General features: G+C 44.9%; 1 non-coding gene across 1 annotated transcript; it reads left to right on the forward strand.

Moving 5' to 3' along the window:
* Positions 1-1,765: 1,765 nt before the first annotated feature.
* LOC142438152 (U6 spliceosomal RNA) lies at positions 1,766-1,872 on the forward strand. The gene has a single exon (XR_012782581.1). It is a non-coding gene; the product is annotated as a U6 spliceosomal RNA (small nuclear RNA).
* Positions 1,873-11,411: the final 9,539 nt, after the last annotated feature.

Here is an 11,411-nt window from a genome sequence, read left to right on the forward strand (position 1 = left end):
CTGTGCCCTGCTCACGATCCTTTTTATTGGGGACTTCTTTTTCACCAGCCTCTACTTGACGAGGCATAGTGGCCTTCTCCAGGGACTGTTGTGAGGTCCTTAGCGGCCATCAGGTCACTAACGATTCACAGCAACCCCAAGTACAACAGAACAAAACACTGCCCAGTTCTGCACTACCCTCACAATTGTTATTTCTGAGTCCATTGTTATAGCCACTGCAGCCACCGTGTCAGCTCACCTGACTGAGGGCCTTTCTGTTCTCACTGACCTCCCATGTAACCAGGGTGATGTTCAGGGACTGTAGTACATTCCCAGATCCTCAAAGAGTGATGACAGGTGCATTCTTGTTTTAATGGTGTGCAGATATGGAGATGGATGAAGTTTCGTGGCCTACTTGAGAGGAACTGGAATTCAAGACTGGACCTCCATGATTCTCAAGTCCATATCCTGATTGAATTGTGTAACCTTAACATGTGGCAACTTGGCTGGCACGTGATTCTCGGTATTATGTGATAATACATCATTCTATGATCTGATACAATCCTGTGTGTTGTAACCCTTCACCTCTAGGATGTGAGTGAGGCAGGATTAGATACAGTTGTGTTAATGAGGTAGGATGCAATCTACAGCATTAGGTTGTTTTTTGAGTCAGTCTCTTTTGAGATATATAAGGGAATAAACAATTGAGCAGAGATCAAAGTGACCTCCATACCACCAAGAAAGAAGAATTGGGAGTGGAGCACATCCTCTGGATCTGGGGACCCTGTGCTAAGAACCTTCTAGACTCAGGGCAAGATTAATGCCAAGACACATGGAAATCTCCAAAGGATACCAGGACTGCAGATGTTGACAGTAGACAAGCACCTTCCCTGAGAGCCACCAGAGAGAAGGTACCTTCCCCTAAAGATAGGACTTCCAGCCTCCTAAATTGTGAGAGAATAGATGTCTGTTTGCTAAAAACAAACAAAAACAAAGTCCATGCCCTCCCATACAGCTTTGTTTAGTTCTCTAGCACAGAGAACTAGAGTGATCCAAGGAGATAAGAGCTTATTTTTAATTGCCTTATTAAAAAAAACAGTTATCTAAAAATAAATTAGAAAATAAAAGAGAAAAAAAGAATAAGAGACCCGTTTTGTACACTGGTACATATGAGGGTTGGAGGTACAGGGAATCCAGGGTGGATGATACCTTCAGGACCAAGGGTGTGAGGGACGATGCTGGGAGAGTGGAGGGTGAGTGGGTTGGAAAGGGGGAACTGATTACAAGGATCCACATGTGACCTCTTCCCTGGGAGAGGGACAGCAGAGAAGGGGGGAAGGGAGACTCCAGATAGGGCAAGATATGACAAAATAACGATGTATAAATTACCAAGGGCATATGAGGGAGGGGGGAATGGGGAGGGAGGGGGGGGAATAAAAGAGGACCTGATGCAAGGGGCTTAAGTGGAGAGCAAATACCTTGAGAATGATTGGGGCAGGGAATGTATGGATGTGCTTTATACAATTGATGTATGTATATGTATGGATTGTGGTAAGAGTTGTTTGAGTCCCTAATAAAATGTAAAAGAAGAAAAGAGAAAAAAAAAAGATGGGTGTAACTTTGATTGAATGACAAACACTGGATACAAAATATAATATTAATATGTCCAATTCAGAAACATTTTTCATTGAAATTTTTTTAGCATTTCATCAAATATGCCTTTTAGTGTATCTATAATAGCTGACCTGCTGGAATTACTTAAAAATATATTAAGAGGGGACTTCAAGTGCTCGCTTCGGCAGCACATATACTAAAATTGGAACGATACAGAGAAGATTAGCATGGCCCCTGCGCATGGATGACACGCAAATTCGTGAAGCGTTCCATATTTTTACCCCGAATAGGGCAAGATATGACAAAATAACGAGGTATAAATTACCAAGGGCATATGAGGGAGGGGGGAAAGGGGAGGGAGGGGGGAAAAAAAGAGGACCTGATGCAAGGGGCTTAAGTGGAGAGCAAATGCCTTGAGAATGATTGGGGCAGGGAATGTATGGATGTGCTTTATACAATTGATGTATGTATATGTATGGATTGTGGTAAGAGTTGTTGGAGTCCCTAATAAAATGTAAAAGAAGAAAAGAGAAAAAATGATTAGGGCAAAAACTGTACAGATGTGCTTTATACAATTGATGTATGTATATGTATGAACTGTAAAAAGAATTGTATCAGCCCCAATAAATTGTTAAAAAAAAAAAAGAGAGAGAGGAAAAAAAAAAAAAGAGGGGACTTCAAAAAGCTCATGGAATAATTCCATTATCTTTCCATTGTATTTTCCCACAAACTCTTTGAAGCCCCCTTTTATTCCTGCCATATTGTTTTAAATATTCTACCATGATTGTATTAAACTGCCCTCTGGTGGTTTTCAATTCAGTAAATTCCTTGAACAATCAAAAAAAAAAAAAAAGAGAGACCCGCTTTATGAAGACTGGGCCTGACTGAACCTTGACTAGAGACTCACCTACTAGAGTTTGTCTAGAAGCCCGTTCTAACGATCTCCCCTTTAAGTATCCAAATCACCAGAGGGGCCAGTGCAGTCCACACGCGATCTCATCCCTCTTCCTGCATTGAGATGTTACATCTATACGTGGTACACTATTTTGTTCCACAGGAAGCAAAAACGTTTATTTTTGTTTATTTGGGTCCCCCTCTCCTTGAAAACAACAATTGCTTAAGGCATTGTTCTAAAAAATCCCTGTGAAAGCACAAGACCTTGCATCTCAAATGGGAAAATGAATATTTTTCTCTATCCCCACTTATCACTGATGCAGGTAATATTGGGTAAAAGGGAGAATGCATGGTATTTGTATAGATTTTGTTGTCAGGATGACTTGGATTGTGAGTGGTGTTTATTTTAAGTATACATACATAACACACACACACAGCTGGCATATATCTTAAGGAACACTTGCTGTTTCATGCTATTGAGATGGTTCTGAGTCATAGCGACTCTGTGTACAACAGAAGGAAATATTGCTCTATCCTTTGCCATTCTCACATGTGTTATGTTCGAGTCCAAATATTGTGGTCACTGTGCTGATCCAACTTCTTTGAGCGTCTTCCCTCTACTTACCGAGCATGGTAAACTTTTCCAGGGACTGCTCTCTCCTGATCACATGAATGGTTGAATTTTATAATCTAAGGAATGTCCCGCTTGAAGTTCTGGCAGCTCCCTGTCAATGTACCGTGTCAACCAGTGTTGTATGATCTTTAGCAAAATTTTACTTGCATGCTATATTAATGATATTGTTTGCTAATTTTCCCATTCTGTTGGGTCACCTTTCTTTAGAATGGGTACAAATATGGGTCTTTTCCAGTCAGCTGGTCAGGTATCTGTCTCCCAAATTTCTTAGTACAGACAAGTGAGTGCTCCCTGTACTTCCTTATCTTGTTGAAATAGTTTAATTGACAGTCCATCAATTCTTTTATCCTGGTTTGTGTCTAATGCTTTCAGTGCAATCTGGGCTTCTTGCTTCAGTGTCATTGGTTTTAGATTACATGCTACCTCCTGAAATGGTTGATGTCAGCTAGTTGCTACAGTGACTTTGTATTTTTTCCACCTTTTTTGCTCTTCCTGTGCCATTCCATATTTTGTCCATAGACCCTTTTATTTATTTGTTTGTTTATTTATTTTTATTGAGGGATCATCCAACTCTTATCACAATCCATCCATCCATCCATGTGCCAAGCACATTCGTTGCCATCATCATTTTCAAAACATTTTCTTTCTACTTAAACCCTTGGTATCAGTTCCTCATTTTGCCCCCACCCTCTCTCCCTCATGAACCCTTGATAATTTATAAATTATTTTTACTTTTCTGTTGCCCATCCCCCCTGGGGGGTTTAAATAATTTTATTAGGGCTCATACAACTCTTATCACAATCCATACATACATCAATTGTCTAAAGCACAGTTGTACATTCATTGCCCTCATCATTCTCAAAATGTTTGCGCTCCACCTAAGCCCCTGGAATCAGCACCTCATTTTTCCCCTCCCTCCCCGCTCCCCTCTCCCTCATGAACCCTTGGTAATTTATAAGTTATTATTTTGTCATATCTTGCCCTCTCTGATGTCTCCCATCACCCACTTTTCTGTTGTCCATCCCCCCAGGGAGGAGGTCACATGTAGATCCTTGTAATCGGTTCCCCCTTTCCAACCCACCCTCCCTCCACCCTCCCAGTATCACCACTCTCACCACTGGTCCTGAAGGCATCATCCATCCTGGATTCCCTGTTTCCAGTTCCTATCTGTACCAGTGTACATCCTCTGGTCTAGCCAGATTTGTAAGGTAGAATTGGGATCATGATAGTGGGCGGGGGGTGGGGGCTGGAGGAGGAAGCATTTAGGAACTAGAGGAAAGTTGTATGTTTCATCGTTGCTACATCGCACCCTGACTGGCTCGTCTCCTCCCTGATACCCTTCCTTTAGGGGATGTCCAGTGGCCCACAAATGTCTCTCTCCTGGAGCTGCAGATTCAATGATGTCCTCTCAAATAAATTCATTGGGGGGGGGGGCAGGTGTCCACGAAGTTGGGATTGGGACTGGTCCCTCAAACCTCTCCACTGGTTCTCTACTCCACGCCGGCATGTTGCATTCACATCTTGGAGCACTGGGTTGAAGTCTGGTCCCTTTTCCCCTGTGGAGATATAAACAATACTCTTCCCTTGGGTGGGTTAGTGCCCTGTGCCTCCCCTACCCGTTTCCTTTATTTTTCCTTTCCTCATCTCCATTTTAGTTGGTTACCATATTTCCCCCTGGATTTGGTCTGGTCCCCGCCATACTATCTGGTCCTCACCTGGGGGGTGGTTATAGATAGATCATTGTTATCAGTTCCCCTTCTCTCTCTCCTTCCCCTTCCCCTCCTCTTATCGCTACTCTCAATATTGGTACTTAGGGGTTTATCTGTCCTTGATTCCCTGTGTTTCCAGCTCTTATCTGTACCTGTGTCCATGCTCTGGTCTAGCCGCATTTGTAAGGTAGACTTGGGGTCATGAGAGTGGGGGGAGGGGAGGAAGCATTAAAGAACTAGAGGAAAGTTGTATGTTTCATTGGTGCTACAGTGAGCCCTAACTGTCTCATTTCTTCCTTGTGACCCTTCTATAAGGGGATGTCCAATTGCCTACAGATGGGTTTTGGGTCTCCACTCAGCACTCCCCCTCATTCACAATGATATGCTTTTTTATTCTGAGTCTTTGATGCCTGATACCTGATCCTATTGACACCTCATGATCACACAGGCTGGTGTGCTTCTTCCATGTGGACTGTGTTGCTTCTCAGCTAGATGGTCTCATGTTTATTTTCAAGTCTTTAAGATACAGATGCCGTATCTTTTGAGAGCCAGAAACCATCAGGTTTCTTCACTATATTGTTTATGCACCCACTTTATCTTCAGTGATTGTGTTGGGAAAGTGAGCATCATGGAATGCAAGGCTAATAGAACAAAGTGTTCTTGCATTGAGGGAGTCCTTGTATAGAGGCCCAATGTCCATCTGCTACCTTAATACTAAACCTATAAATATATGTACATAGATCTATTTCCCCATCGTCTTATGAAACTCAAAGTGAGAAATTCTAGCTGGATTCAGAAGAGGACACTGAACAAGGGCTGCTATTGTTGACATCTGTTGGATCTTTCCTGAAAGAAAGCACCAGAAAGATCATTGCTTGTGGTTTAATCACTATGCAAAGGCATTCAACCGCACAGATCTTATCAAGTGATGGATGCCATTCGGAAGAATGTCAGCACACTTTATCGTTCTCACGTGGAACCTGTGCAGTTGTGATAGCATAACAAGGGTGTACTGCATGGATTAACATCAGTACAGGGTTATCCTTTCATTGTGCTCAGTCCATCTAAACGCTGAGCAAACAATTAGATAAGCTGGACTACATGAAGAAATGCAGCATCAGGATCGAAGGAAGGTATATTAACAACTTGTGATACACAGATGACACAACCCTGCCTCCTGAAAGCGAGGACGACTTGCACTTGCTGATGAAGATCAAGGATTGGAGCCTTCAGTGTGGAATATAACTCAATGTAAAGAAAACCAAGTCCTCACGCCTGAACCAATAGGTAGCATCGTGACAAAAGGAGAAAGCATTCGTTGTCAAAGATATGATTTTGCTTGACTCCACCATGACTGCTCAAGGAAACGGCAGTCAAAAAATCAAATAACTCATTGCATTGTACATCTGCTGCCCAGGACCTCCATTCGCTATCGAAGATTAGGATGGCACTTGAGGACGAAGGTGTGCCTGACCCAAGCTGTGGCATTTTCACTCGCCTCATATGTATGTGGCAGTTGGACATAGAATAAGGAAGCCCGCGGAATCATTGATGTATCTGAATTGAGGTGGGTGCAGGGCACACTGAGGATGCCATGGAACTGCCAAAAGAACCAACCAGTCAGTCTTGGGGGAAGAACAGTCAGGATGCTCTGTAGAAGTGAGAATGGCAAAACTCCAGCTTACGAACTTTAGAAATGTCCTTAGGCGAGATCAGCCCCTGGAAAAGGCACCATGTTTAGTAAAGTAGAAGGGCGGTGGCAAAGAGAAAGACTCTCAAAGAGATGGATTGACACAGTGGCTGCTACAATGGGCTTGAACTTAACAAGTGTGAGGATGGCACAGGACCAGGCAGTGCTGTTTTTTGTACATAAAATCACCGTGAGTCAGAAACCCTCAATGGCACCTAGCAACAGCAAGAGACGTCTTGGTCCTGTGTTAAAGCTATGCCAGCAAAAGATAAGAAAAGAGATAGTTTGTTCCCAAAGATCTTCTGTGATTCCACTGATGTTTGCCCCTATACTCCTTGTCCCCTTGCCCCACCCCGCCCCAGTAGACCCCACCCCAGTAGACCCCGCCCCAGTAGACCCAGAACTCACAGCTGCTAGAGCAGCAGACTCTCAGACTTGCTGTGAGAGCCTGTGGTCCAGCTGGCAGTTAACTTAACTGCCTCCTCCTTAGTTGTGCCTAATGGGAGATGTAATTGGATCACATCTTTGGCCTTACCAATGAAGAGAATAAGGTTATTGAAATCACCACCACATAGCCCTAAAACCAAACCAAACCTATACAACCAACCCAGGCAGAGTTCTCCAGGCTCAATAACAATAGACCCAGAGCACCAGTTTCAGAATTTTCTTTGCTGGTTGAGAACCAGAGGCTGTTTCTCAATGACGGTGCAGGAGTAACGGGATGTGGCTGATTGGGAAAGCAAGGGCCATGGCTTTAGGGGACTTTTTCCTTCTAATTGCTAGCAGGTTTGGGGGATTGTTGTACTTTGCTTTTGGTGAACACATAGGAAGGCAACAATAACCGTGGAGATCAGATGAAGGCAGGATAGAAGGGATTCCAGAGCAAAGAGGAAGCACAGTTGTACAACCATCGTGAGCAGAAATGATGACGTTCCATGATTTGGACCAGGTACTTAGCTTCTGTGGTCTTGATGTTCCTTTTCTCAAGAACAGGGATACTTCTTGCTTCAGAGTTGTCAAGATTAGAGAGCGTGTATTGCACATGCGTGGCCCTGCCATTTGCAAAGCACAGGTCGACTCTGATGTATGGAGACTCCATATGTGTCAGAGGAAGAGTGTGCTCCATACGAGTGTCAAAGGGTGATTTTTCTGAAGGAGATCACCAGGCCTTTCTTCTGAGGTGCATCTGGATAGACTTGAACCACTAGCCATTCCAATAGAGCGATTGGCACTCTTACCCCAGCTGGGAACCACTGCCTTGTTCTTAGTAGCTATTACATTAAGGAGAGCCATTTCCGTTGCACTGTCCACTGGTTTATTGGATCCCTTTTTTCTCCTTTCTGCTTCTAAAAGTGAGCTGAGTGACCAGAGAAGTAGGCCAGGCAGTGGTTATCCCTGTAGGGTTCTGAGAGTAGAGGACAGCCGAGTGGAGGAACTATGCATCCAGGGCCCTCCCACACTGGGGAGGAGGAGCCAGCATGCAAGAGCAACAGCACCCTTGGGAAGCTTCCGATCTGATCTAGTTGTGCTTTTGTGACCATTCTAGAAATGCCCGTTTGGCAGAGTCTAGAGTGACCTTCATACAGTGTCCAATCCAACACCTAGAATAACTGCTGTCTTTTGACAAGCAGGTGTGTCTCTCACGCTCTGAGAACTCCGTGAAGTCAGTGACAGAGGCAGGCTCATCTTGTTTCCTCAGGCCGAGCACAGTATCTGGCACCAGGCCTGTCTCAGAGTAAACACTTTTGTTCTCTGAAATTGAGATCAGTATTGCAGTGATGGAAACACCTCATTCTTTCCTTCTCTCCTCCACATTTCTGTTCCTATTTCTCAGACGTGAAGAGAGGGATTTGAACCAAAAAGTTGTTTGTTGGAAACTCAGGTCAGGCTAGGCTGGGTTGCATTAACAAAACCCAAGCTAGAATCTTAGTGGCTTAACTTAACAAAAGTTTATTTCTGGCTCATGTGAAAGTCCCGCTGGTTATGGGCGATGCTCCAGGGCAGCTGTTTTCCATATAGTGACTCAGCAATCCCAGACTCCTTTGATTTGGTGACGTCATCATCTCAACACAGGCAAAGCAAGAGTTCATGGGAAACACACAGCTTCTTGGCTCTGCTGCAGCCCGGAAGGGACAGTCCTCATCTCTCCTCAGGGTTCCTGAGCCCAACCTTGTCACAGGGCCACACCTAATCACAAGACTGCTGGCAAGACTCATTTTCTCTGTGTCCAGCAACGAGGGGAAACTTAGATGTGAGTGTGCACTAATTATGTCCAATGTAAGGCTCAAGATGAAGTGCACGATGACCTAAATAAAGCCAAGGCATGATGTTTATTGATTAACTGATTTTTTAATCCGTCCAGTGAATATTTATTGACCCTATGTTGTTGCTGAGTGTCATCAAGTCAGTGTCAACCCATCGTGGCCCTGTGTACAACAAAACCAAACACTGCGCAGGCCTGCACCTGTCTCACCATGGTTGGTATGTGTGAGCCCATTGCTGCCGCCACTGGGTCAACCTGTGTCATTGTGGGCCTTCTTTTTCCATAGACCATCCACTTTACTAAGCATGATGTCTTTTCCTACAGACATGAAAAAGCTATCCCTTTTGATAACATGTCCCGAGATGAAGTCTCAATCTGTAAACTGAAAAAAATACTCTTAGAAGCTAGACTAGATGAGTATGCAGAAGAGTGTGGCAGCGGAGTCAGAGGAAGACTGATTACCAGTCTGTGACGTTCAGCCGACTTAACCTTGCTTGCTAAATGGAAACTTGAAGCACTTACTGATGCAGATAAACTATAGCCCACACTATGGATTACGACTCAATGTAAAGAAAACCAAAAATTCTTACAACTGGACTGATGAACCACATCACACTAAACAGAGAAAGCATGAAGTTGTTAAAATTTTGTTCTAGTTGGATCCATAATCAACTCCCATGGAAGCAGAGTCAAGAAAGCAAAAGGCATGTGTTGCCTTGGGCAAATCTACTGCAAAAGACCTCTTTCAAGTATTAAAAAAAAGAAGGTTTCCCATCGAGGACGGGGTGCACCTGCCCCAAGTGCATTTTCAATCACCTCATATGCTGGGAAATGAATAAAGAAGCCTGGAGAAGGCTCGATGCCTTTGAATTGTGGTCGGTAAAGAACACTGACTAGACCCCAGGCTTCCAGAAGAATGAACAAATCTGTCTTGGAAGACATGCGGCCAAAATGCCCTTGGCAGCTCAGATGGCAAGAATTTGTCTCGTGTAGTTCAAACATGTGACCCGGAGGGATCAGTCCATGGAGAGGGGCATCATGCTTAGTAGAGAGGGTCAGCAAACATGAGGATAGAAATGGATGGGCAGCGTGGCTGAAGCAATGGACTCAGGCAGAGGGAGGTGGTGAGGAGGGTACAGGACCGGGCAGCACTCCACCGTGTGGCACATCGGCACGCTATGAGTTGGAACTGATTAGATGGCACCAGGCAGCAGCAACTGGCAAGAAAGGGCCTTTCACTTAGAGCCTTTGACCTTGCTGAAACCCACAGCTACAGTGCCCGCAATGGAACCGAGATTACATGGGGACAGGTGGTGTAATGATGCTGTTGTTCAGCGCCATCGAGCCGGTGCCAACTCATCGCGACACAGTGTACAACAGAATGAAACACAGCGCGGCCTCGCCATCATGATGCTGCTGGAGTCCATTGGTGCCTGGAGTTGTCCGGGGCTAATCCCTCAGCAGTGGACCGTCCATTTCTCCTTTGCAGTCTCTTCTTAGTCTGGAAGCCCCACTGAGCCCCATCCACGTGGGCAACCCTGCTGGTATTCGAAATACTGGTGACATAGCTTCCAGCGTCATAGCAACATGCCAGCCATCATGGTTGGAGAAACTGACCGAGAAGTTGAGGGATGGAATGACAGATGATACGTTTCGTCAGGAATTTAGACTTCTCGCCACCTGCGCCGGTGAGAGAATGCATTGCTGTCGTTCAGAGCAGTTGCAGGAAACTCGTACAGCGGGTGAGTGTGAGCGCCATAGAGGACATGGCCATTTTGGCTATGGGGGTGGGAGAAGGTGCTCCTGATAGGAAACGTGAATAAAATAAGAGAGGCATGCCAAAGCCTGGGGTGGGAAGGATTTACGGTAGATTCTAGGCAAAGAGGAAGCCCTGATGATGTAGTGGGCACATGTGGGGCTGCTAACTGCCAAGTTCGAAACCCCCAGCCACTTGGTAGAATGACAGGGTTTTCTACTCCTATAAAGCATTATCGTTCTAGAAACTCAAAGTGGGCAGCTTCTACCCTATCCTACAGGGTCATTATAAGTCAACATTGACTCCGTGGCATGAGTTTGGTTTTGTGGACTTTATAGGCTGAGAGACCTCACCTTCCCTGGGAACACTCGGGTTTGAGTCCCTGCCAATGCAATCCATGTGCGGTCACCACCTGTCGATCACTGGGGGCGTGTGTACTGCTACGGTGCTGAACAGGTTTCAGGATAGCTTCTGGGTCCAGATGGAGTTGGAAGAAGGGGCTGGCAATCCGTTTCTGAAAATCAGCCTTTGGAAATCTTATGATCACAATGCTTTGACCTGTAACTCACCATAGGGGTAACCCAGGACTACAGCAGCCTTGCTCCAGTCCCTTAAAATCTCTCTCTCTCTCTCTCTTTCTCTCTCCCACACTTCATTGTTTTTGATGCTCTAGAGAACCTAGCCTCAGACACCAACCATCAGGGAATACAGCCGCCTCCATAATCCTATCCCTGATAGGATCGTACTAATCCCATAGCTGCCATGCCTGCATATTAACAAGGGAACAAGGACTGGATGGGGACAGGCAGTGGGATGATAGCTGATACTCTGTCCCATTTTTGTGATTAATATATATATTTTAATTAAATTCC

This window comes from Tenrec ecaudatus, chromosome 1 (assembly GCF_050624435.1).
Source record: "Tenrec ecaudatus isolate mTenEca1 chromosome 1, mTenEca1.hap1, whole genome shotgun sequence".
Taxonomy (NCBI): Eukaryota; Metazoa; Chordata; class Mammalia; order Afrosoricida; family Tenrecidae; genus Tenrec; species Tenrec ecaudatus.